Consider the following 27859-nt stretch of genomic DNA (forward strand, 5'->3'; position numbering starts at 1 on the left):
GCTTTGTTTTCGAGAAAACGGACTTTGAATTTTCGCTCGGTACGCGTGCGGTACGTTGCAACGGATCTCACTGTAGATCGTTGTCTCGATGGAAAAATTTAAAAAAAGAAGAAAAAATTAAAAAAAAAATTTTTTATTCTATATTTTCGACTTCTTTTTTCACGTAGAATCATCCCCTTTCCGCTTGTACCACCAGTTACCAACCACCCTGTATATATATACTTTTATTTTTTCTTAATTCCAAGGTATAATTCAGAAAGTCTGGTTTCATGAAAATCGGCATATTGACTCAGTCGATGTTTCTTGTACGAGCGATTCGAACCGATTGCTGCGATACCTTCGACCTCGCGTATCGTAGATACATTTGAACGTCACGTAGGCGAAGGACTGGATGCAATTAACCATCGCGACGGTGCCAGCTCGTAAAGCGTTCGTCGGTGCGTGTACACGGTCGATAGGGCGACAGCCGACCGAGAGACAGAGTTCGTTTTGCGAAACTGTCGATAATAATTAACGTTCGTACGAAGGCTCGTCTCTCCTAGCTGCGGCGTCGTATGTTTGCGTGCATGGGAAGTGCCTACGGGGAGGACATGCCTGTCGTATAACGAACTTTCCGCGGACGGACTTCAGCTTCGCTGACCTGCCAATAATTATAGACTACGCCATGGGCGCCAAAGGTGTGCGCGATGCTACAAGAATCCGCTCGATGCAAGCACACACTGACAGATCACCTACCATCTGCCAACAACTCTGATACATTCGAAATTAAAGATTGCTTTACATTATTCGCTAGGATATGCAGTGGCAAATGAACGGTGGCGCACGAATAAAGACGCGTAGCGTTTATACTATTAACACTGCCACATTGGTCATACATGACCAGCCACGGTTTCTCCTGTGACGTCACGGTGGTCATTAGTGACCGGAGCTCTTGAACTTCTTACAATTGTAAAAATTGAATGAAAATTGACAGTTAGGGCATTTTGAATATAACCTATAAATAGAAGATACTTTGAAATAAAAAGTGCCCCATTGAACAATTAAATATTGTTACGCCACGATGTTTACCACAGGCTGTATTTTCTAACCGTCGCTCGCGGTCCTACGATCGTCTTATCTGCCCGCCGGATCATATACAATGTATCGACGAGCGCATAGTTGTCGCCAAGCAGCGAGCTCTAGAAACGTCGATTTTTGTCCGTTACGTTTTGCACACAAGAAGGGGCATATGTGATCATAGGCGCGAGCGGTGACGTGACCCGAGCGTAGTGGGGGTCGTACTTCCAAACAAGACAAAGAAATGATCGAAAGGAAATTAGTCCCTTCTGACGAGCCAAACGTTATACATCGAGAGGTCTAACGAGCAAAATCAAAGACGCATAGTCTAACGAATTCATTGAGAGATATTGTAAAGTCGAGTCAACTTTCTGTAGTATATTATTTTATTCGTTGTTAAACAATTTGTGGCGTATTCATCATATTATTATCAAATATATTATTTTATGTTAACCTGTTAATGCAGTGTTACATTCATTGAACCACCTCTGTTATCTTAATCGAAACAGGGGAACGACTATTTAGCGGCGTCGATTAACAGAATCGTAGCGAGAATTTACGCCTCTCGCTGACGCGTTTTCCTAGATACCGCGTCTCTCCGCGAACGGCCGTAACAAATATTTTTATTAGAACATCAATAAAAAAAAAATGAGAACAAATCTTGCATCTAACGGTGCACTGTGTTTGTATCCATATCTTTGAGGGGTAATCTACGAATATTATTATAAACACGTCTTAGGAAATAATCGTAAATGCTGCTTTATAATCATATAATTGAAGTCAGAAGTGTGAACATACCTTAATATTATATATAGAATGAGCACATACCGTTTACTAATATCTTCTACACGTTTCAACAATATATTCTGCACGTTTTGCTTACGACGAAATAACGAATGCGAATGGTTTGTTGAAATAAACGAAGCCTTGTTATAATATGTCGCTATCAACTGTTGGCGCCACGGTGGCCACCCGTGACCACCAATAAAATAAACGGTCCATTGGGAAAGAATGTTGTCTTACATCATCAATTTATTATTATTTTGCCACTGCATGTGTTACGTCCCGAGTCTTACTATAGGCTGTGTTCCTAACCGTCTCCCTTGGTACTACAGTATCGTAGACAGATCGTCTTAAATGTCCGTCGAGATATATACACTGTAGCGATAAGTTGTCGTCAAGCAGCGAATTCTAAAAACATCGATTCTCCTTCGGTCCGTTATTTTGCCTACACAAAAAAGGTGGCATACGTGATCATAGACGCGAACGGTTGCGAGACCCGAGCGTGGTGGGGATAGTCCCCAAGAGAAGACAAAGGACAAAATCGAAGGGCAATCAGTACCATACGAGGATTCAAATCGAATGTATCGAGAGGTTCAGAAAAATAAAATCAAAGTCGCTTACTCAAACGAATACGTCGAGAAATATTATAAAATCGAGTCGAATTATAATGATAAACTAGTTGTATCATCGTTAAATCTTTTGTAACGTGTTAATTATAATTTTAAATGTTGTTAAAAATAGAAGCTTATATTAACCCTGTGAATTCAGTGTTACATTGTAAAGTGTTAAAATTCACGTTTGATGGAGAGAGTGTCGAATGTATGGATCATTGCATATCAAATCAATCATATTTTCTTATCGACATTTTTTTCGAAATAAAATATAATTTAGTGCTTGTGAAATTAGGGGAGAAGGGTTTGGTCATTTGCTTCCGTAAAGATGAAGAAAAGTTAGGTATATTTATAACTGATAACGAAGGGAGTGAAATAGATTTGAATATTGTTCCAAAATGAGTATTTTACCACAGGTTGCGTTTGTTAAGAGGATTTGACGACTATGAGCGTGACTGTGTGTGCGAAAGTGAATTTTCTGAAGGGTGAACAGCGCGTGATCAGAATTGAAAAAGACTTAAGAGAGCACAGGTTGGTTGAGGATACAAGTTTTATTAGAGGCAAACGGAGTTACCTTTATTTACCTGTTTTATTATTTAGGTATGTGCTCGATATATACCATATACTAAAATGTGAAAGTTTTATTTCGATAATTCTGATTCAAAATCACACGAAGGCAATTTACAAATTTAATTTGCATCATTATATGGGTAAAAGAAATAAAATTTTTCAAAATGTTTGTCGCGTTATTTCATACTAATGAAGACTGCCAATATATTGTATTCATAATCAATTGTAATCGTAATCATTATACCGGTAAATAATTTTCATCTCTTGATCAACCTTTATTCTTGTAACTTCAATCTTCACAAATTTTAAACACCTGTGTACATATTTACGAACCGATTCATTCGACTAGAAGTATCTCTGTCGCAATCAGCCTGATTGGGAATAGATGCAGGATTACGTTCTTACTGTAAAGCAGAGCGCGACCTTCAGCACACAAACAGTCGTAAAATTCAAATTTAAACTGCGTACGACAGTCATAGGGAAACCTCTATCCGTGAAACCGAAGTACGTTTGAACGTTGAAAGTAATTTCAATGGATCCACCATCTATCGCGCCGGAAGCACCATCCGTTTGAAAACGATGCAGAATAACACGCGGAGAAAAAGAAAACAAAATACAAGTTCCACGGAAATCCAACGTGTTGAGGGAAACAAAGCGAGAAAAAAGAAGGAACAAAGAGAGAGTTAGGATGGAAAGAGGTAGAAGAATACGACGAAGACTCGCGACGCACGGTTGCATACGCGTTTACGTCAAACATATTCAAGGTAGGTTACACGGCCCACATAAAGGGTTGGTTCGCGGGATTATACGATCGTGTTCCTACACGGGTATACGTAAGTACGTAACATCAGCACGGGTTCCCACAGAAATGGGTGGAAAGGTATTTTGTTACCAGCAACCAGATAATGCTGAATGTGCTGCACTCGCTGGCACGCGTTATTATGCGACTGCCTGTTGGATGACCACTCTGTGTCACTGATTTCTGCATTGCTCGATACGCTGTTACGTATCGCACGACCAAAACAATGTTTCTTTCAGATTAAATATTCTCGAGAGAGTTTAGGAAACGATGGTAACTGCTTTTTATACGAAAATTGAATTTGAAACTCGCGTGACTTGAAAAAATAATTTTTCTAACGAGACAATGTGTGGTTTCACCCTGTAAACAGTAAATTAAATATAAGTTAGAAATAACACACGGAATTAGTTTGTTTGATGATATAGTTGAATCGAGAACACGGCGTTCTATATTAGCGCGAACGTTAGTGCAACAGAATATAAGTTTATCCAATGCACGAGACACCATTTGTACGCGTAAACAATGTGGTTGTGTAAAAATAAAAATACATATATCGATACAAAACGTGACCAATAAACAATAGCGTATATTTGAAAAACTGTTGGTCAGTCTTTTAGTTCCAGATTTCATTTGTCTTGTTTGCGTATCTTCCGTAAACGAATAACTAGAGAAAAATATGCTACGTATTTCTAGAGATATGAATACATATGAACTGGTTGCTTTTAAAATACTTAAAATACTCTGTGAATTATTCGATGGAAATACTGTAATATTATATATAGTTTTATAATATTTGCGCGAACAAAAATTCAGGAGGCTTAAAAATCATATAGTCGTACTTTTCTGTAGAGTCAGTTTATAATTGAAACGATTTATATTTTTAAAAACTAGGAAATATTTTCGATTAAACTAAAGCAAAGTTTGATCGTTGCTTTGCGAATCTTTCTGTACGTTATACGGATATTCGCGAAAAAAATTTGATTTCATATGTTGTTCTTTTTTTTCGTAAAATTGATCCCCCTTTTCGCTAATATCGCAAAGTTCATCCTATTTAATCGAAACGAGTACGTCGATATTTATTTTGAGACGGGAGTACGTTCCAAGGGGAAAGATTTTTCGTATATCAAACACTATAGTGTACATAGAGTACCTACCATCGAAATGAATGGTCTAACAAAGGAAAAAAAAGACAGAACGAAAAATCAAATATCATTGTTCTAAAACTTCATACAGGGTATATGTCGCGCACAGGTTACATTTTATACATTTCTCTCATTAAAAATGTGTCACCACGCGTATGAAACGGAATGTTCAATTCGAAGCTCGCGTAAAATACGAATTTTAAAAATTCATTCGCTCTTTTCCATTTTCCCCCCTTTTTTGTCATTCATAGCGTCACGCTTTTCACTATTCGTAGCAAGCTGTAAAAAGAGCTGTCTTTTTAATATGCGTTGAGTGACAAGCATGAAAGACCTACGAAATGTCCTAGAATTAAACGATCAAACTGTGCCACCGGTTACTATGAAATGAAATAAGGAAAGAAAGTCATGCGTAAATACCGTTTCAAAAATTCACTCATTAAAACGATTACGATTAAGTGACGTAAATTATAGTTCTCCTCGAATTTATATTCGGTGTATTCATTTTGTTCTCGTGTTTGAATGTAAGTTCGTTGTTTATTTTTGACACGTAAAACTTTCAATACAAAATACATATACGCATTTCTACAAGAAAAAGTCTTTAAAAGAATGAATTCAAATTACTCGTGCGAGACATATTTTCAAAAAATTAAATATACTTTAATTAAAAATACTTGCAACTTATTCTCAATATGCTTACCTACAACTTAATATTTCTTTTAGAATTAATTTTCGTAATGTATACTATATACAGCGTTCAAGCTTGCCTAATTTACACTTATAATTAATATCAATTAATTATCATTAAAATTGTACGGTAGAGTTAAAGGCACATAATATAAAAATCTCGGAATTTATATAGGTAGGATCGTAAGTGACGCAGTAAACAAGAGAAAATGTAAAATCATGAACGTATATCAATTAAAACTTATATATACATGTAAAAGTTTCCATTTTTAATATCATTAAAAAGTAAATTTTCATATAGAGCAACTCGAGTGTAACACTTACATGATGCTTATGTTGTTATTATTTACGACATATATGTTATATTTTTATAAGCATAAGTAAATAATCGAGACTCGAGTACAAGCAAACTTTAGCTTCTAAATATAAATATCTTACAAGATCTAGAAATAAACTATTGACATCCGATATAAGCAAAAAACGGTAATACTGGATGACAGAGGTGCATGAATCCATTTCACTTCTCCACGTTCACAGTTGTAATAGTATATGTGCGAGCGTTTACCCCTGAAAAAGCACTGCTCGGAACGAAATGTGACCTGGTGTCGTTATCCCTTGTTAGTTATAACGAGTCGGGTTGACGTATGTTCGTTACACGCTTACAAATTAGCTGCGTTGGAGGAGAAAACGGCCAATTCGCGAACGTGCGCGTACTTGCATCTGTGTACATGTAGTACCTGAATATTTTTGCCTAGAGAGAAGTTTCAAGTCAGTGTAAGCGTAAATCAATTATCCAAAAAACTGACGAATATACAGGAATAATTTTAGCTTATTTAAACATCGACGAAACTATTTATTTCTTAACTAATCCAATAAAACATTTTTTCAAAGTTAACAACTATTTATTCTACATTTTACAAAAAGAAACAATTAATTCCTTTCACTCGCACCTAAGGAACAGCATTTTTAACAAATTAAGGTTAAGAAGTTTCCTCGTAAAAAGATATCAACAGGTATAAGAGAACGTTTCGGGCAGCTATAATTCAAGAAGAACATAAATGCCCTAGTTTTTTCACAAGCACGGAGAACTTTTGCATAAAGCGAGGATTTCATATTCGGAATATCGAGCGTAAAACCAGCACCGTCCTTAATCTAAATATGTAGTCTGGACTATTTGACGTATTCTTCTATGTGCAGTCAGGAGTTATGATTAAGATACAAGCAACAGAGACAAGCATCCTGAAAGGGATTACACGAGAACATGCATAACAGAACACTCTATATTTCCGTTTATTCGTCTGTAATTTCGTTTATTCGTAAACAGTGCTCACATTACCATTATCAGGTGCTTTCTTTCTAAACGGCAAATATACAAAGAAAATATATTAGTAAAATATTTTTTATGACAAATTGCACGGTATTGCACGATAGAGAGAATGCCCACAAGTTTAAAACTATAATAAAATAGTAGCTTTAAACAAATTTTAATTCATATATAATACATATGCATATAATTATAACATGAAAATCATAGTTCATTTTAATCTCAGCTATCAACCTAACAACCTGCTAACCTATTACCGTGTTGAACGTTATTAAGGTCTCAAAGTTATCCAGCTCGTATATCTAATCAGATTTATATACTTAAATTTTGTACTTTATTTCTGTAGCATATAAGCTGTGTGCCTGTAGATACTTATTACATCAAACAAAATGGTTGACCCGTTGCCTAAACCTTTTCCCACAATTTGAAGAAGGCTAAAAGACTGCGCGTTCTTCAATCAGCTTTTTTCTAACGCTCTGTGCAGAGAAACAAGAACCAACGTGAGATATAGATATTATGATCAAAGAGGCAATTAAAATTACATTATCAGTTCCAGCTATACAATCAAGTTAATAGAAATGAAATTAACTTGTTATAATTGTAAACTAAATAGAACGCAAACGTATCTACGTATATGCAACTTATTTTCCACTGGAATCGCGACAGAAATACCATGCAAAAAGAGGATTGATCGCGAGCGAAAGGGCACGCAGATACATACGACCAGCAATACGAGAATCTAGATAGGTTTACACAGGTCTCTCACTTCAAATATTTCCGCCGAAGCAAAAGAGCGCTCGAAACCGAACCTTTCAGCCCCATCGTCTGTTTTGCTCACTTTCGTTTTACGTCTTCCCTCTTCTTCGCGATCACTTCGCTTGATATTTATCTTATTCCCCTTGTTACAGGCGAATTTTCGTTCGCCTGACGTTGCAAAACCTTTCGATTTCTAGGCAAAGCGATGCTTTTTCTATTTGCATGCTCGACTGCGGGATCAAACTGCGAGCAAGTTTCTGATGGAGTTTGTAACGGACGCGGAAAAGAACGACCTGTTTGTTATATAGCTCCGTCTACGTATTACTTCGGAGACTTATAAACGAATAGAGTGAGAGTAAAAGCCTGTGTACAAGCAGGTTTTGAACTTACAATATCGCAATACATTGAAATGCATCCAAATACGATAGATGGGCTAAATTGCATCAAAATAACACCATGAAATATAATATATAAAAAAGTATGAAAGACAGAAAATAAATAACATTAAGTAGGTGTACGTACAAAATTGACATAACGTGACGCCTCTACTTAATTTCAAATTAATCTAACGTTTATCTTATGCACGTGATAATTAGATGTGTTTAATTATTATCATTTCAGTTTCATTTCTCTCTGCGACTGCTTTAAGTATGGTATTAAAATAATGCACGATTTTAATCTATCAATTTGTAAGTCATTTTCAATATAATGTAGTATTTTATTTTACATTAAGCCACGAGTAAAATGGAAAGAGATTTTTCTTTATCAAACATTTCACAAAACAGATAAATATTTTTATTTCTATCTTATTACAAGGTCTACTGCAAAAGAACTTAGATCAATTCATCGAAATCAACATCGTCTAGGGTTTTGTGGTTGTTTCTCTTAATAGAAAAAGCTATTCTAACTCGATAACTATTCGCTAAAAAAACATAAAATGCCGCTTGAACTTTATCAAAGTTAACTTAAAGATAAAAAAGAGAATAAAACAAGGGAGGAACAACCAAACGGAAACGTTATTACGATCGCCAGCGACTTCGAACGTTTTCTGTGGCCAGCATGCAATCAGAACGAAGCCAATGGTCCGTGGAAAATGCAACGCTGCACGAACAAGCCAGTTGCACGACTCCTGGTGATTAGGTTAACGCGAGCACAACTTTCTTTCTTTGCGACTCGGCCTCGTTTCTTTTTCTTCTTCTTCTTCGCGTCGTTTCACCATCCCTTCTCCAAAGGCAATGAAACTGCTCAACTCGAGTTTTTACGATCTGCGAATCTTATTAATATTTAGTTAATCGATAGAGATTTATGATTAGATAAGCGAGTAGTTCAGAGCAGTTTTAGAAAAGTGATTTAGTGGTACTACAATTTCGGTGATCTTGACCGATCAAATGCTTCGATTTCTAGCAGAATTTGCGGGTAGCGCGCGAAATTCGACTCGAGGAAGAAATGGACAGAATCGCCATCGATATTGTACTGTGCGAAAACGGGAAGAAAAACAGTAACGTAACGGTATTCGAGCGACGCAGCAAAATAATTAGAGAGAATCGTTGAATAGACGCGACGTCTCATTAGTACGAGTGCCGATAAAAAAACAGGCCAACCCTTGCTTACTGAAACGAGAGAAACAGAAAGAAATAACGGACCAATTACGGCATTGAACCGACTCTGGAATCAGTAAAATCAATCAGAAAAAATCGTTCTAAGCAATATACGTAAACACGAAGTTATACGAACAGTCGTATCTGTTTTAATCGCGTATATACATTAATATCCATTTAATCTCTTCGGTACGAACGTGGGCGGCCACCAAATGCTGGAGTTGCTGGAGGTGGACACTCGAATTTTCTGACTTGACATTTTCTCGAGGTGGAGGGGAAGGAATGAGTAATTGCTAAATGCATGCTTTGAAGAACGAGAAGTTCTAACCCCTACGTACTGATTAGCAAGAAGCCGTGAGATGACCGCGCGCGACATTCAAATGTTTGAGTAACGGTTCATAGGTAAGAAAATAATAAAGCGCACGAGCTTGAGGAAACGAAAAAAAGGTAAGTTAATTCCAAAAAACTCCGCGTCTTTGGGTTTTCCTTGGTTATAAACAGTCATCTATTATTTCAACTATTTCTAAAGACTCGATGGCTTTATAATCGTACCGTTACTCTGAAACAATAATCAAAATAAAACATTCGTAATATGATATGAAAATCTTATTCGAAGGAATCAGTCATTTTTGCGAGCACATAGCCTCGTGATTTCAACAATAAACAATAAATATATACATTTCGTAGACGCAAATTTATGAAAACTTTCTTGTGTTTGCGATGCGTAAAATTTATATTCGTTAATACAGTCAACAGTTGAGAAACAGTTGAAAGTTGAAAATATCGGTGAAAAATTATTCGACACAACATTTCTGACGAGTGATTTATTAGATGTAAAATCTACTATTGTATATACGAGACAGCAATGGTCTCGCAGAACGAATTCAGACTTTCGTTCGTGTGTTCGTTTCGTGTACACTGGCAGTGGGAGCCTCTAAAAATATCATTGTTACAATATGCAGCGGATGTGGATTATAAACGAGCGTTTTACAAGAGGATAAATCGTGAAATTTTATGTTACTCGTCCGAACAATGTCGCTAGTATCTTCGCTAAGTTCGTGCTCAATTTTAATTCGTTTCCAAATTTCATGATCGTATATGACAAATGGTTTTAATGTTCTATTAGAATAATCATAATTATTACTACTTAATTTTATTACTATTATTACTACTATTCCAACATTTTCCACACAAAATCAGATAAAGTATTTCTTTGAAATATCCGTCGACGTATACCACAAACTCATAGGTTACATAATTGATACCTAATCAACAACAAACAATTGTATCGATCTCGGACGCGCTGTTACAAAGGTATTCGAGAACGAGACAGCAAGCGTTGCTTCTAGAATTTGCAAGAACGGCCGTTGTTTCGCGTGTCGCTTAGTAAGCACTTCTGCGTGAGAACCGGGCGTGCTCGCGTGTGTAATGGAATATCATCAGTCGCGCGATACGTTTCGAAGTATCATTCAGAAATTCCTGCGATAATATTACATTTACGATCGACAACGTGACGCCACGTGCATGACAAAGATCGAAACGAAACGATATCCAGAGACAGAAAGGGAGGGGAAAAGAAAGAGAAAGAAGGAAAAAGAGAGGAATAGAGAGGAGACAAAGACAGGACTAGGCAAGTAGAGTGAGAAAGAAGGAGAGAGAGATACGATCCAGTTTCAATCCTTTTCTAAACGATACGAAATGAAACGAATATTCCGTACGACTTGTGCGTTCGCAATCTTGCGTCGTTGCGGCGCAGCGGGTTCGTTCATAATTACTGGCAGGCTGAAAACTGAAATCGAAAGAGGCGGAACGAAATTAGTAACAATAACGTTAGCCTGCGGCACGGAACGCTGTAACGAGCGCTTTCACATGGGGAACAAAGGAGGAACCGAGCTTCGATTTCGCTCGTTGCCGAGGGAAAGAGGGAAAATATATACGCGCGCGCGTTAAAGTTGGAAAGAGATGGAGAATCAGAAATAGAAAGAGAAAGAAGGGAGGCAGACGGTTGGAAGAGAAATCGAAAAGCAAAAAAAAAAAAAAGGGCCAAGCAAAAAGAATCGCGGAGAAGACTCAAAAACTCGGTGGCTGCAATCCGCAATCCCTGGCCGAACATTCTCTTCCTCCCTATCTCGCTCTTCGATTCGAGCTAACGTAAGCGCTTTCACGTGGGAAACCAAGTGGTTCGGCCGCGTTTGTAGTCAGACATCGCCAGTAGAATTTGCGCGCACACTGCTAGACCGCAAGTCACCGTTGCTTGTCGCGCGCTAGCGATAGACATGCTTGCATTTTTCAGCACCTTCAGCGATTCCGCCGTTCTGCTACGTTATCTATACCGAAACTTTCCACTTTCCCCTAACGTTCGCCCTCATTTTTCTGCACGCCTTTCGCTGAATCATTTTCCCCCCTTTTTGATCATTTTCTCTCTCTCTGTCTCTCTGTGTCTACCTCTTTTTCGTTTTTGCTTTCCTGGTATTTCGAAGAGATGCGAACGTCACGTTTCTGTAAAAAGAGCGTCTTGTTTTAGAATTCGAGGTGAAATATTTTGATTGTTCTTGCGGAAGAAATTCTTTTGTTTCGAAATGAGCACACTTTTGGGTTAAAATTTTGGAATCGCTCCTATTTTCAATCTCTATTCTGGCATTTTTGTAAGAGCGAAAAAGCAGTGTTATAAAGCAGTTTCAATGCGAAGTTAAATTACGATTATTTATATTAACCCTTTCAATATCAAATTTTTGATGCATTGCGTGGCGGGGGTTCAGATGCATTCTGAAATGTGGAGTTCGATGCTATTAGCAGCGTAAAAATTGATTCCGGACACGTTCAACGAAAGATTTGTATATTATAATTTCACATCTGCAAAATAGAATATTGCGTCGTTTGAAATTTCTATCGGCTACATCGGCGTGGTATTTTAAATTCGCAACGAACGGATTTGCAAAATACGACACGGCAAGGAAAAAGAGTCACAGGATAACGATACGTGAATAATATCAGAATTTATAATGCGACGTTTACAAAATATTTCACGAGCGCCGGCCAATTGAGTATTGCACAGCACGCAAACGCGCCAATGCTGGTCTCTATTTGAATATTAAACGAAATCTTTGTTTCCGGTTTAATTAATAAATTTCAACGTCGATTTATAATTCACAATCTGTACAGCCAAATAGAGGCATGGCTGGCCAGGGAAAATTACCGTGTTACTCGAACGTAATTCGAAGGACTGACTGCCGATCGATAAATCGTAACGAGTATGTATGCGTGAGTTTTCAATGTATGAGAAATAATCATGTCGATGAAATATTCGATGGAAATTATCGTTGTTACACGAAGGTATTTTCTATAATTAGGATATAATATCGTTGGACGTTATAAAATCGCCGATATAAGAAACTCGTTTCTACAGTCTTAAAGAGGAAGTTGTTTATTCAATTACGTTATTACACTTAAATATCATTTACATCGCATGCCGATTGTAAAAAATCTCTCTCCATATCAACTTTCTAATTATTATTAAATAGTTTAATTTCGTATACATGTATAGATACATTATTGATGAAAGAAATATTAACACGATTGTATTTAATTACGGTTGCGCAATACTTCTCAATGATTAAATAGAAAATATCTTGTCTAACCGCAAACGTACAATTACTTTTCTATTATTATCTGTTGTCGATCTATTAAACGTACATATATAGACTTAACAGTGTTCACGTTATTATAACACATTGCAATCATTTGTAAATAATTAACGCCTCATCGTACTCAAACTTTTAATTAAAGTTTCACCAAAAGATTCGCGGAATGTTATACGTACACTCAAACACTGAGGAAACCATAGGGACGGACGTTCGTTATAGTCAGCGCGAAACCGTAGAACGAGCTTCATGCTTCATGATCAACGATTCTCACGCTAGATTGGTTACCTGCGTGAAAATCGAGACGTACCGATACTTTTTCCATTAATTTATGAAAGTGGAACCGGGAAGCTGTCGAAATCATAGAAATGGAAGTAACACCGTGATTTTTATTTTCCATCGAAATGATGATTTCCTATTTCGATTAAATTGCGAGTTCTTTTATTACTTTGACTTACAGCTACCATAACCGACGCTATGCAGCCCTATGAAAATGACCACATTAAAATCTATGTCGCAACACGATCGCCCATCCATCGAGCCAGGAAAACTAATTAACTAATTTTCTATGGTTTACTTCATTCCTCCCCCGCTCTCTGTTGTTGCGCATATGTGCGTGTGTACTGCGACCCAGTGTTCTCGCCACTTTCCACGTTGCTCTAAACAAGGTTCGAAGCAGGTTTTTGCTGGTTAACGATAACCAACGACGGCAGAAGTTTACTCTCCTCGGACCGGAACGTACCATTAAACTTTACGCCGCCACGAGAGTCGTGCGCAGCTTCGACACGTTATGTTTTCAACTTAGATTTATCGACTAACCGACGACTGTTCCAGAAATAATCGAGAAATTGTTCCTCGATTTCTTCCAAGATTGGTGTTCCTGTCAAATGGTATGCCACTTGATTAAAGACTTTTCTTTTCCTGGAAAAGTCCTCCGTTTTTCTGTTAGAAGTCACGCGTGCGGCTGAATCGAACAGCGATCGAGTAAGCTACTTAACACATATTTAGAGATTTAATTCAATATTTTTCCAATATCTCAAAAACATCCTACAGAATCCAGTAGCTTTCCACGTCAAATAGGAATAACTGATTACTGTTCGGTGGTCGCGAGGTTTTTCAGGGACGACTAGGGCAAAGGTCGTGGACGTCGATATCTGTGAGTATGTAGCGATCGACACAATTGGAGCAGCTTTTGCACTCATGTACACGTCAGAACGCATTATTGCTTGGCATTCGGCGTTTGCTTTTATGTAACGCTGTTGTTTTTTTGCAAGTGTTCTTTTACCATCTAAATAGAGAGAGCGCGAAACGTGCGGCCGTCACTGACGCCGAAACCGATACACAAACGGCAGGCGTTTTACATCTGCATAGCATACCGACGCGCAACCCAGCGGAACGCTTCTTTTCTTCTGCTTTTTTTATCTTTGGCCTCGAGTCCGTTCCGATATCGCCACTTTTGCTGTTCGATTATAGCACGAGTTGGCGTTTCTTGTAAACGCGTTCGATTTGATCGCGCGGCTCCCACGCGCTTACAATTGGACTCGAGCCAGGCTATGCGCGTTATCGTACTTTACACGCTGCTCTTTCATCAACTATGAGTCACTGCTCTCTGGCATGCACCTCTGTCTCTCTTCCTATTTCCCTCAACCTCCATTGTGCTGCAGAGTATGATATACGATGATCGATAATTATAATAATTGCTTTTAACAACTAAAGTTTAATATTGCAAAATGTTTTCTTAAACCTACAAATGTATCGTTGTAATTGCTCAATAACATCGCTGTTCTAATACAAGAAGAAGACATAATTACTCTTTGTTGAAGTAATTTACAAGATGCAAACGCTTCTGCGGCGCAAACATCATTGTTGAAAGTAGAATGCGGAATAATCGAAAACAAAGGACCTGTACGTATTAACATGACACGACCATGAGTGAAACACATGATACATTCGTAGCATTGCAAAATACTCGCACGTGTTACAATTTTATCCTATTAATTTCGACACAGGTTCAGTCTCTCAGTCACAGGCCGTTAAGGAGTTAATGATTTTCAGTTTTGTTATTTAAATTCCCGATATATTCCTTTCCATCATCTTCCGAAATTTCTTTACTACACCAGATTTGTACTTTTTTCAACGACTCTTGTACTTCTTTTAGCGAATACTATAGTGATTTTACTTTTGGACTTTGAGAAATTATACGAACCTGTTATACGTGTACGTACGTTAAGCCAAATACTAGAAGCTTCGATACATTATTTTGTCTTGTAATAGATTCTAAAAAGATATTCTTCGTTTATAAGTGGTTAGTCAACAGGACTTTGAATATCGTACTGCATCTTCGACTTTTGTAGAATTTACCTTTTAAACGAGTTTCGCGTCTTTGATCAGTCACCTTTCAATCTCTTTTACTTTGTAACCTCCTGACAATTTTCTGGTCCCAATCATTTTCTTATTTTTCCCGAGAGCTGGTCATAACAGGTCACCGTTTTAGTTTCAAGTTTCAACATACGTATTTACATTGCAGTACGTTTACTAATAAAATATTTTTTAAATAGCATGAGTTGGAAAAATATAAATTGAATCCACCGTGAATTTAAATATATGATAATATGCCGACTTTTATTACAAAAAAAGATATATTACATCCAATGTGCTATTTAAACAATTTCATTCAAAACATTGCATAAAATAATATAATATTATTGTGTCAGTTGCTTGGATTATCTTGACGAAATTTCACGACCTAATAATAATTTCGATTATTCCGCTGTGTCATGTCAACAAATGCTACTTTGTTAATACTGTAAAACGTCAATTATCTAGATATCAACTATTCGAACATCGATTATCTGGACTTCCAATTATACGGGCATTGCCTCTCTGACTCTCGATTATCCGAGACATGTAATCAGAGATTCTTGTACATATAGGTCACCAAGTCGAAAATCTACTCCCTGTGTACACGCAGAACCTTCCTTGCATTACGCAGTACGTAGTATACGCTATAGTATCGATATACAAATGCTTTTGACAGTATATAGATATTCATAACAAAAAAAACAAATATTTTTAACATAATATATTTTAACGAATCCAATGGTAAATACAGCTATACATTTTACAGGAGAAGAAGGTTTTAGGAGAAATAATTTTCGGAAAAATTCAATTATTCCGAATGCGTTTGAATATAAACGAATTTCTACATCGTAAGTCTATTTCAATAATACACCATACGTGTTCGACGCTTAAAATAATTTCAAGTGTCTTCCTCAATGCCAGTTAAAGTAAATACACTGTAGATACCAGAAGTATAGAATATCGTTGAACGTCGTTTAATCGTACAAATTGACATTCTTATTCAAAATTATTGCAACATAATATTTGAAAAAGAATTAGAATAAACAATAACGTTAAAGAAATATATTATATTTTTCTACATCAGCATATACGTTATTCAACGAACTGGGAAGGAAAGTGATAAAGCGTATGTTTTCTTTGATTCAGTTAAACTATTCCCCTGCTATTACGATACGAGATGACAATAGCATCGTTTAGCTAAAAATTATTCGCTCGAAGCAGCATTTCGTACCAAGTAGGTGTAATCGTATCGAAGTTAACTTGGAAAAATAAACGTATTACATCATTTCAAATGATGCAAGTAAAATCACACAAGATTGAACAAAAATTACGCTTACATTCGCATCGTGAAGCCTTGAATAAAACGCGGAGAAGGGAAACAAGTTTCCTATCCATTATCACGATGAGCATGTTGCAACGTCATTAGCGTATAATTTCATTCCGTGTTGTATAATTGCATAGCATAATTGTCGACGACGGAAAATCCTCCGCGATACTCTAATAACGCGCAAACTTCTCGTCTATACGAAACGAACCTTGTCTTCCTCGTGTCTACCGAGTCGTCCCGTTCATAACGAAATAAGAACTATCGTCGTAAAAACTGACCCACAATATCGTAATACATACATACGTTCATCTGTAAATGAGGAAAATTCCTTTCTGATTTTGCCTTGACGATCAATATATCGCTACGTGCTCGCTCATAGCACACGTCAGGCATGTTGATTGTAAAACAATAGTATAGCATAGTGTGTAGTGTGTGTTGCTGGAAAGAAGACTAGCGTAAGGAATGCATATCTGATTGCTTATTTCATGTAGGCTCAATGTAATTCAGAATCCGTATATTGGCCGAAAACGTCACGTATACGAACAAGACAATACATACAACAACGTGTGACGGTAAACAATACAAAGTACCGTCCTTGCCCCTGTGTCGGCCAGCTAGTTTTCTTTCCAGCAATGCACGACACATTACATAACATATACAAAAAATGCATTACCGCTTGTTAGCAGAAAAAGTTAATACAAATTCATATTGTACGAACGTAAAGAGATAAAATCTAGAGATTCGTTTCAACTCGCTATTTCATATTGTTTATAACACAGTTTCTAATACTTCAGATTTCTAATACTGGGTTCCCATAACGGTAATTGACACGTGAATGGCGGATGTCTGATAAGAGTTACGAAAGAATGACCTCGCGTACCATAACCTCGTTTATAACTTAACTGATAGTATTGTGAAATAACAATTATTATAAGTGAATGGTGGAAAAACTTGAATGGAGCGACTGGTATATAAAGTCATCGTATAACAAGATTTATAATTAACGCGGAGCGAAATAAAACGATCTATCTACGATCGTAATTCGTGGATAGATATTCCTTCGGTTTCTACATAGATTCCACTCATCTGTAATATAAAAAAATGGCGGTATTAGATTCTAATTAAAAATAATAATTCTAAACGTGTAATTCTAATAGAAGAATTCTCTAATTCGAAGTGATTATGAAAGCTGGCCAAAAACAACGCAAACCCTTATTCGGCGGTAGCTTGTACATATACGCTTGTGGATAACGAGCTTAAGAGAAAAGCTCGCACGCGAAGGGTTCGGAAGAAGAAAGAGCACGAGTCAGCGCGCCAATCGTTCCTTTTCCCGATACAGACACCTTCTCGAGAATTCGTGTCCAGACCCGTTACGTCGAAGGAACAGAACGCCTTCGAAGATGCAGCCACTCCGTGAAAACATATCGCAGCTTTCCTGGCCTGGTCTCTCGGTCAAAAGCTCTCGCAGAAGACAATTCGCTTCCACTTTGCTGTATCGTTTCTCGACACTGCACCGCGGCAAAGACGCCGAGAATAAATCCACGATACCGATTTGTCGCCAGTGCCTGGTGATTTTGGCACGAGGCTCACGTGCCACGATAAAGCGACGTGCCGATCGGGACAAAGACGCCGGAACAGCGTTTTCTCCAGTAGCCACCGCACGTTCGACAACCCGACGAATGTCGTAAGCTCGCTCTGTTCTTCAAATTCTTTTCCTTTTATTTCCTCCTGTTTCCTTTCCTTTTCTCCCTTTTCTATCGCGGAAGATATTATGGTTTGTAGATCGCGTACGCACGAAGAGAATCGAAGTTTGCTCCGAGACCTTTTTCAGATTTATTTATCAGACTCGTTTGAATATTTCTGTTAACCTTTTTAATGATTCCATGAGAATGGAATGATACATTGTAAATGTGTACTGCAGACCTAAAAAGCAAACTTGTCATTACTTATTGGAGATTATTTTCAAACGTTGTTTTTCAGATAATTATATAAAGTAACTTTATATATTATATTATTTGAAATTCTCTCGAAATCTGCTTCATCGCTGTGCGTACAACTTGACAGTAGACGAACTATTTTCTTGTAACAATTTCAGTTAGGAGTATCAATTGATGCGTGACCCCGAACTTATGAACGCTGACGTACAATACAATACCACGAGTAATTATTCGAACGAGTATATGTTTGCTATTTATCATTGGAAAGCTCGTATCTCCGATTGTGAGTTTGTATAATTCAAACCGCAAGAATCGACAAAGAGAAATGCTGCTTCCTTTATTATGAAAAATGTGTGGTGTCGGTCAGTGCAATTAATGATCATGTTTATCGTTAAAGGCGTTAAGGCAGATTCGGAGAAATATTAATTTCAAGTAGTGATATTATCGAATCGTATCGAATAAGTATGTTTGAAAATTCATGGCAATTCGAATCATCACGCGTGACCCAATTAATAGTCCTTGAATCAAGAATGTACAGATTCTGCTTGATTTTACGTGGCGCAAGCATACCATCACAGCCAAGTTTTATCTTTCGGGAATAAAATCGTCGGTTCCAGAAACAATCTTTCTGCCCTAATAAAATTACAATTCGCTGTTTTTTCAACGAATAACTGAATCTTTATACGGCTTAACTTAAGAACGATAAACAGATGATGGCGATGACTGGGCCATTTCTGACCAGTACAACTTCCTACGTGCAATTCCATTGTTAAATATGTAAAGATAGGCTATTACAGCTACTATTATAGAACTTTACTCAAAGATTTATCGATTATCATTCTAGTTATCTAACGGAAGCTATGTAACTATCGAAATTATAAATCTGAAGAAACTAAATTATACGCAACGAGATGCGTAGAATCATAAAATATTACGAAAAAATTATGAAAGATATACAATCGACCGTCGTATAACGGGGAGATAGGTTGCGCGTTAAAGGAAGCAGCGTCATATACGCCGTATACCATAATATGCGTTATACGAATCACTTACATATCTTGCGAATTTTATTATTAATGCGTTCCTTTTATATCCTTGTTCGTATCCTTTATTTCGTTGAGCATCGTAGTCTGAAACGACCCAACCAGCCGAGGGTTAAACGTTGGAACAATCGGCTCTTTGTATTTGGCTCGTTAGACGAACGATAATTCACGCCCGCCATTACGCAACTTAAAAGAAACCCACAAACGCACAGTACTGCCAAACGAAACAAACTGCGAAACAGCGAACACATTTGACACGTGACGCAAACCATTGACAAATTTTCGTAACAACGATCGTTGTCGAAACGTGTCGAGCAGCGATCTAATAATATCGATACCGTTTCAACTATATGCGGTCCACGCAGCCATGTCGTACAACTGAAACTTCAAGGCCATCGAAATCGCGCGTACGCTGGTAGAAGCGATCATAATATGTCTCGATCGGAGAATTCATACGGCGCTGATAATCGCGAATCGATATCGAGCAATGAAAACAGCGAAACAGTAGAAATCGGACGTTGTAACACTGTAACACGCGATACGATACGTTGACCGGCTTAAATTGCGAAAGCGTGCAACAGCCAGTCAAGGTGAGAAGGCCAGCGGCGATGTCAATCTAAACAGTCGCCTCATCATTACGCCTTACTGACAGAGTCATTAATGTGCGATAAACAGAAGGATTAGAAGCAGGAATAGCTAGAGCTGGACAAATGTTTCGTGTTTCAAAATAACTATGATTTAAGATACAGCGCTTAGAACGATCGGAGTATCGCTATCCGTGTTACATCGATTTCCATGCCGATTTTATGCTTCTTATATTTGCATAAATTGTTCTATCGATTATCTCTACGTCAATCTATATACATATATATGTATATCACAGTATCGTACGAGTAACATGTCGATATATCAAACTTAGTAGGCTCGTCGATTTTGTTCACCTTGTTTCTCTATTTTATTCTCCTTTTATTTGAATAGATCAGATAGAACTTCATTTTCAACAAGCTCTGTTCAAAGAATTTAAAATGATTGGAAGTAGAAACACGATTGTGTAGTGGGAAAATAGGAAAGCCCAATCACGTTACGAAACGCAAGATGAACGTCTGATGATCTATTTAAATTTCAACGAATCATCAAGCCATACCGGTAGTTGAAGACTTTTATGCCGGGTCGGATTCAGCACTCACGCCTATTGTAAATTTGCCCCGAGCGAAAACACTTGTCACTTGTCCAAAGATAAACGAGGCTGGCTTGAAACATTAACGAGATCTCAACGAATACCAAAGTGGAAATGTTAATCGGCTGACAAAGCCGATTTCGAACCGATGAGATCCACGCTTGAGACAAAAATATACAAAGCTTCGCCCCTAACAAAAAGATCAAGAACGTATGACATAGCTTTCGCTACCATTTCCCGTACGATAGAAGCATACTTCTTTATAACCAAGCATGTCGCTGATTCATATTGCATACTATTGCGACGATATTTGTGTTCTAGTCGAAGCTTTAACCGCTGACGAACGCGAAATTCGCGTTAATAACGTACAACATGGATAATGTGGAACGTGAGAACGTGACGACCATTTCTCCAATTAATTCTCTTCCTAGCGCACCATCGCTCCACTGTTCATCCACTATCATGATGATCGTGTCAGCAATGGACATTCGTAACATCCCACCGTCAATAATTCTGACTGATTCCAAACACGAACGACTTCAACCCTCTTCCATATAAATATCAATAATTGGAATATTTTTTCGCATACCTACCCAACAGTCATAATCCAAGGAGTGTTTCGCACTAATTATCACCGAGAGATTGGTTCACTGATTACCAACACGATTGCAACAGATTCTTCGTCACACCGTTTGTTTCTTCTTCTATTGCAACGTACCAGTAGCACTGTTCCAGTTTAGCCGGCTAGCAAACCACCTATCACGAGATTACGGTGCTCGAAACACGACACACGCGTCGCGATGATCGCGTGGCAGATCCTGGACCGCGAGGTTGTCAGGTCACTCGCGAGAACCCCTCGAAATCTCAGGTATCCCTGGTGAAACACGGAAACACAAGGTAACGAAGCTACGACAACAAGGATGACGCACGTGCACCAAGCGACAAGTCGCCGATTATTACACGGAACATAACATTCGTTGTCATGATACTCGCGATCGACTTACTGGAGCGAACAGGTGGGCGAACACGGACAAGACTAGTCACGCTGTGCGAGACACGCGAGTCTCGTGAGGTTCGCAAAACCAACAAAAGAGAAGACGCACGCGTCGCGACGGCTTGACGTCGACTGAGGAGAGATGGATACGCCGCGTCGCGTCCGTACGCCCCTGCTACCACGAGCCCCCACCAACCGACGCTTTGGAGGCGCCACCGACGCTTCGCCACCCCTCCGGTTTCTCGTTCGTTCCGTTTTCTCTGTCTGTTCTGCCTTGGTGCGTCGAGCCACCGCGCCGTCGTCGTCGTTGTCGTCGTCGTCGTCGTCGTCGTCGTCGTCGTCGTCGTCCGCTTTCTATGTACATACATTCTTTGTATCAACCGGCGAACGAGAGCCGATGAGTCTAACGATATCTAACAAAATCGATTCTTTGCCATTTTTCTTTCACTTTTTATAAGAACGATATTTATCTCGTAAACTTTGTAAACATAGAGAAGTGTATAGTTATGAAGCATGTAAGATTTACTTTTTATGTCTAAATTAGTATAACTCGTGTGATTTCTATAGCTCGAGACGTATCCCTTGTGCTCTATAGAGATCGATGGTATTTCAATTTTTTTTTTAACAAAATATTTATCATAATATACAGGATGCTAGCCATACCACATTTTTTAATTGCAACCAAAATAAAAAGATAGTAGAGGACAAAGAAATATCGTACAAAGAGAACATATTTTTACGGCCGATTTTTTTTTACATTACTATAATATGTGTGAATTTTACAGTTGCAATATTTTTTTAAATAAATATGTATATATATCTTTCTGCACGGATGAACATTTTTCGCCAATATACATAAAAGAGCACGAAGATGGCATAGTAAAAAATTGATAAATTTATTCGTTCATTTCTTCACTAATAAACGAGTTGTTTTAAAACGAAAGCTTCTATTTCATAAAAATCTCATTTTCAGCGAAAAACTTTTTTCTATATCTTTCATCTCACTCTGTCGATTTGCCTTTACTCCTTGGATATCGTGAGGTGACACGAGAATTGAGGGTTGACCCTCTTGTGAGAACGCGTCATCTGATGCCAAGCTACCGATGACGATTACCACCCAGTTGGAAATGCTAATCGTGGCAGGTCATGCAACTTTTAAGAGCGAATGACCGTTTGTCTGATACGTCGATAGTAGTCTTCGTTGCATGCACGTTTGTTATATGATGCGATTCAATTCTGTCAGTCGATTATGCCCTGTGATGGGAGGCGATGACACGCTAATGTATGGCTGAGAAACGCTCTCGGTGACTATATGACAAATTGTGCAAAGAATGAAATGAAAAAGGATGGTGGAAGATGAATGATGATATATATATAGCATACGAGTGATAGTTACCTTACAGGGAATAGGAGAGCATTTTGTATTTTATAGTTAATTTCAGAATTTTAAATCGCACGTGGTCACGTTGATCGTATATCCTTCGTTAAAAATGATTATTGAAATAATTTTTCAACTAACTAATAATAATCTGTAGAATCTAAACGAAGAACTGTTACTCGATGCGAAGAACTTTTGTCATTTAACGAAACAAAATGGATGATCTGTTGAGAAAGTTTGAATAAATGTAAAAACATTATGGAGTGATAAACTATAATATTTACAAAATATATTATATAATACCGTTCCTTCAACGTTACATACGAGTTACACAACGAACCCATCGTTCATATTCCACGCGCAAGGTAACTCTTCTGTTACCAGCTGCCACAACGTAAATAAGCTCCATGTTGTTGACATTATCAGCCACGTGTGTCCTAATTACGTTCGGCCAGAACTAATTGTAAATTGCTGGAATATACCGATGCGCGAACTTATCGCATCTTCCTCGAATTCTTCGATCGTTACTATATAAATGTCTGTAGAATTTAAGAAGTTACGCGTGGCCGCGCAAATCTATGAAGAACTCCAATTACCCGTCACGACGTTTCTGGTGGAGCGAGTTTCATTATGATGTTAATATACTCGCGCGAATGGCCTCGAGAGCCATTTGTCACGACTGTCGCAAGTTCGCCAGTTTAATGTATCCGTACTCCTCGATGGTTGGTTCCTCGCAGCATCGCCTTTGGTGCAATTTTCGAATGACAATGCACCGTTACCAGGCAATGTTGTCTGCTAGATAAAATAGGCTTACACGTATCGCAAGCGTATTGGAGTTTCAATGGCCCCTGTTTAACCTATACTGTTCGATAAGACACGAACGATAGTTGAGCGACTGAGAAAAAACTCTTTGGCGAGCTTTTGTACGTAATTTTATTTATTTATTTATTTTTGCTTTTAATAAGAATTCGACCTCGTCTTGCTAGATTATCATATAGGTAATAACTGATAAAATGTTTACTTATAAATTATAAGTTTTGCTGACATATTATTAATGATCGAAGTACATAGTTAGAAATCAACATATCTCTAAGTTGTAGGAATAATGAATCGTTAATTTTAATGATCCTGCTATCAACGCGTCAGCTCGTTGTAAATTATTATTGAATATATGCTTCCGCGCAATTCGTGTTCCTCGGCACACACAAATCATATGGAGAACGAAAGTAAACGATTATTCGAACTGACCGTCCGCTATATCGACTCGATAATCAAGGTTGAGGTCAGGAGATAAGTAATTTGTAAACAGAATAAAATCAGTGTTCATTGACTGATCCAGGAAAGAATTCAAATCAGTTGTTCTCTCTTTGCAATATTTCCGAATATTTATGATGTTACAGTTATTAATAAAGACAAATATATATATTCTTAATACCAAATTTATCGTAGGATCATAAAACTGGTATTTTTTCATTATCGTAAGAAATATTTATCACCCAGTGCTGTAACAAATATACATTAAAAGGAGGATATATTATTGCAATGTGATTATATTGATTGGAATTCAAAGAGATACTGTATGTGAAATGTTATTTATACATCATCAATAGGTCAAGAGTGTTATTCTTCATAGAACGTACTAGTAAATTTTAAGTTTAATCTCTTCGATACGATGTTCGTCCGCGGCGTAGTGTTACTTGGCAGCAACCACAATGTTTATTTAATCTGTTTGTTAGTGAATTTGCTAATAATTATTTAAACTGAGAAATTGCACAGGAAGAAACAGACCACCTATAACGAAATGCCCGGAACGTCTAAACAGAAGGACATAAACAATCGAGCAATGATAGTAGGCTGTGTGTATGCGTTTAGCGATTATCGACTTTAGTCGTCCATATCAGTACGGAAAAGATCAATTATGGCGACCTTTTTACACGTTTCATAATATTTTCATTGGCGTATTTCTCTCTCTCTCTGTCTACTAATATTGAACTATTATCATTTAATACGTATCATGTTTGTTAATACATTTACGAATAAATGGACGAACATATTGTTAACTTATATCAAAAATTGAATTTCTTGAACGACATGAGTGCAAAGTTGAATACATAGCTACCAATACATTTTCCTAAACGTACTACTCAAAATATCTGAAAAGGTCGGTGCAAATTCAAACAAAATCATTGAAAGAATCCAGTTAAACTATGAAGTATTTTTCAGTCAATACATTAAATTGTGATTATAATTGTCCGTTAATAACTGTAATTGCATCGATGGCTCGCTACATATCAGAGGATCCGCGTACAAAGGAACTTGCATGCGCGAGATTCCGATTGGGACGATCGATTAAGCATCCTGAATTTCGAGCGCGTGTCCACCGATCTTCATCCTCCCAATTATGTGCTCGATGACACCCAAAAAATTAAATTAGATGGAAAAATTAAATTACATGGAGAAGAAGATGATAAAAAATGACCATTTAACCAGGCGTTAAAGAACATTTGAAACGAAAATGGCTAGTACGAGAACAAATTATCTTGTAGCATCCTCCCATATCCTATGCAAACGTAACAAACCCGCGCACGAAATTCATGCATCGAGTGCCCTGAAATTGCCACGCTCTAATTAGCAACTCTGTCGATTCATCTATGACTTATTGTTGCCACTCGTAAATACAATTATCCAAGTGACAATGGCAAATCAATCGATAGTCATAAATAACGATACGAGCTACCGATAGTTCGCATAACGACCGATGTAGGAACTGAATTTTCGTGGCGTACCACGGAATCATTTTCAGGAAGGAAGGAAATGCGAAACACGTTTCGAAGAGGCACGCCTCTGAAATTATTTCATCGTGGACAGGATCGTTAAATTGATACACGAGCCGGGTTGCGTTACGAACGATGTACAACGCGGCACGTCGGTTCTTGCGCTCTTTCGGCGAGCTGAACAACCGTTCGAATTATTAAACCGTGCCAAAATGATTAGTACGTCCGTGGAAATGAATGACCGACCGATGGCTGATGCTTCCCGTGCGTTTTGTGAATACAAAATGCTATTGCGGGTCTCGCGCGTTCCCGCGTTTGAGAAATCGTCCCTCATGATTGTTTGGCAAATTTCGCAGCGCAGTAAATTTACGACGATGTTGCGCGCGAAAGACGATCCGTGTAATGCGCGAAGTTACTTCTCGTAGAGAAGCGAAGCGAAGACGCTTTGTTTCGGGAAATGTTAACACGCTTTCCCCTACTTTGGGGCGCGGTATCAGCAGAAAGAAAACAAACGAAAGCCCAAGCAGCCAATGTTCGAATTAAGCAGCTAGCCTCGAACGTATGAGAGAAACGAGGGGGAAAGCTAAGCAAAAATGGAAGTAGGAAGTTGAAACGGTGCATCGGCTGAAGTAATATTTTTCCACGTATCGATTCCTACGACCATGGCTACAAGTTTCCAGTGGAATTCTGTCGATCGCACGTCATCCCTCGCACGAGTCTTTTTAACCCCCAGGAGCGTGCCGCTGACGGGAAAGTTACCGCTTCGAGTGGAACTTTTTAGAAGTTCGCCCGGGGGAGTGGCGCGGAGATTAGCCCTGGGGAATTAGAGTTTCCGGTGTACAATGAGTAGAATTCAGAAACGTCTAACCGTAGAAAAATCGATCGGTTTCTTAGCTCTGTAAACGTTTCACATTTCTCCATCGATAACTTTGTCTCTTAATGTTTGCACCAGGAAGAATACTTCCGAATAATGCGATAGGAAATATCGCTCGACATCTGATCATCAACTGTATTACGATTTCATTTACAACTTCACCGGTTAATCCAAACTATCCCTTTTTAAAACGGTTCTTACGAATAAGATATAATTCGAAAGTCACTGCACGTTAAATTTACTAATGATTAACTGGTAATGTCTCCGTTACTTTCGTACGAATTCTATACTTGCAAAGAGGCCAAGCTTATGCAGTTTAGACATAACCTTGTTTAGTCTTGCATATAGCCTTATTTAATCCTGTATAATCCCATTTAAACTTGCATCAGTCTTGTTTCCAACACACGATCTCGTTTAATCTTGCGTAGTCTTACACAGCCTTATAATAGTCTTGCAAAGCTTTGTATAATCTTGCACAGACTTACATGGCCTTACGCAGTTTCGCATAGCCCCTGATAGAACATACTTTATAGACTCAAGATACTTTCTATTAATTCCATACCTCCCTAACACCTCCGTGAAGCATTAGTTTCTATTCGAGAAGCTTAAAATTATGCGACATTGTTTCTAATTTAATATATTGCATATTGTCCTAAAAATAAAAAAGTAGCTGAAACGATTCGTTATACAAATTCAAATAATTAGATAGTCTTCGTTCGAAATAAAATTTAACCAAGTTCGTTATATTCGTCAAATCGAAAAGATAATTGTTTGAAAAGTACGATAAAGCCAGGAAAGCCTACTCGACCTCGATAATCAAGCACGATCACCGACAGCAGCAGCAGCAGCAGCAGCAGCAGTGGCGGCAATCTGTAAAAAATATCTTTTATCGAGCGGCTGTTCTCGACACTCGTACAATAGGCATACAAGGTAGAAGTATTAACCTTTAATTGCGTTGCCGTATACGTATACTACTCGGCTGGTTATGACGTTTAGCAGAAGTTGCAAAACAACCTGTAGCGATTGTAGT

The 27859-nt window shown here is 37.9% G+C and overlaps 1 protein-coding gene across 20 annotated transcripts in view; it reads right to left on the reverse strand.

The window, feature by feature from the left end:
* The window catches only part of LOC117238212 (CUGBP Elav-like family member 2), a 353266-nt gene extending 331313 nt beyond the window's left edge, over positions 1 to 21953 (reverse strand). For 9 of the 20 annotated variants that reach the window (XM_033502921.1, XM_033502935.1, XM_033502926.1 and 6 more), the window contains exon 1: positions 21403 to 21953. The gene's annotated coding sequence lies outside the window, so the exon portion shown is untranslated. Of the gene's footprint in view, positions 1 to 21398 lie in introns of all 20 variants that reach the window. The other 11 variants (XM_033502939.1, XM_033502937.1, XM_033502931.1 and 8 more) reach the window with 3 other exon arrangements.
* Positions 21954 to 27859: the final 5906 nt, after the last annotated feature.

The sequence above is a fragment of the Bombus vosnesenskii genome, unplaced genomic scaffold, assembly GCF_011952255.1.
Source record: "Bombus vosnesenskii isolate JDL3184/JDL3185 unplaced genomic scaffold, Bvos_JDL3184-5_v1.1 scf7180000013444, whole genome shotgun sequence".
NCBI lineage: Eukaryota > Metazoa > Arthropoda > Insecta > Hymenoptera > Apidae > Bombus > Bombus vosnesenskii.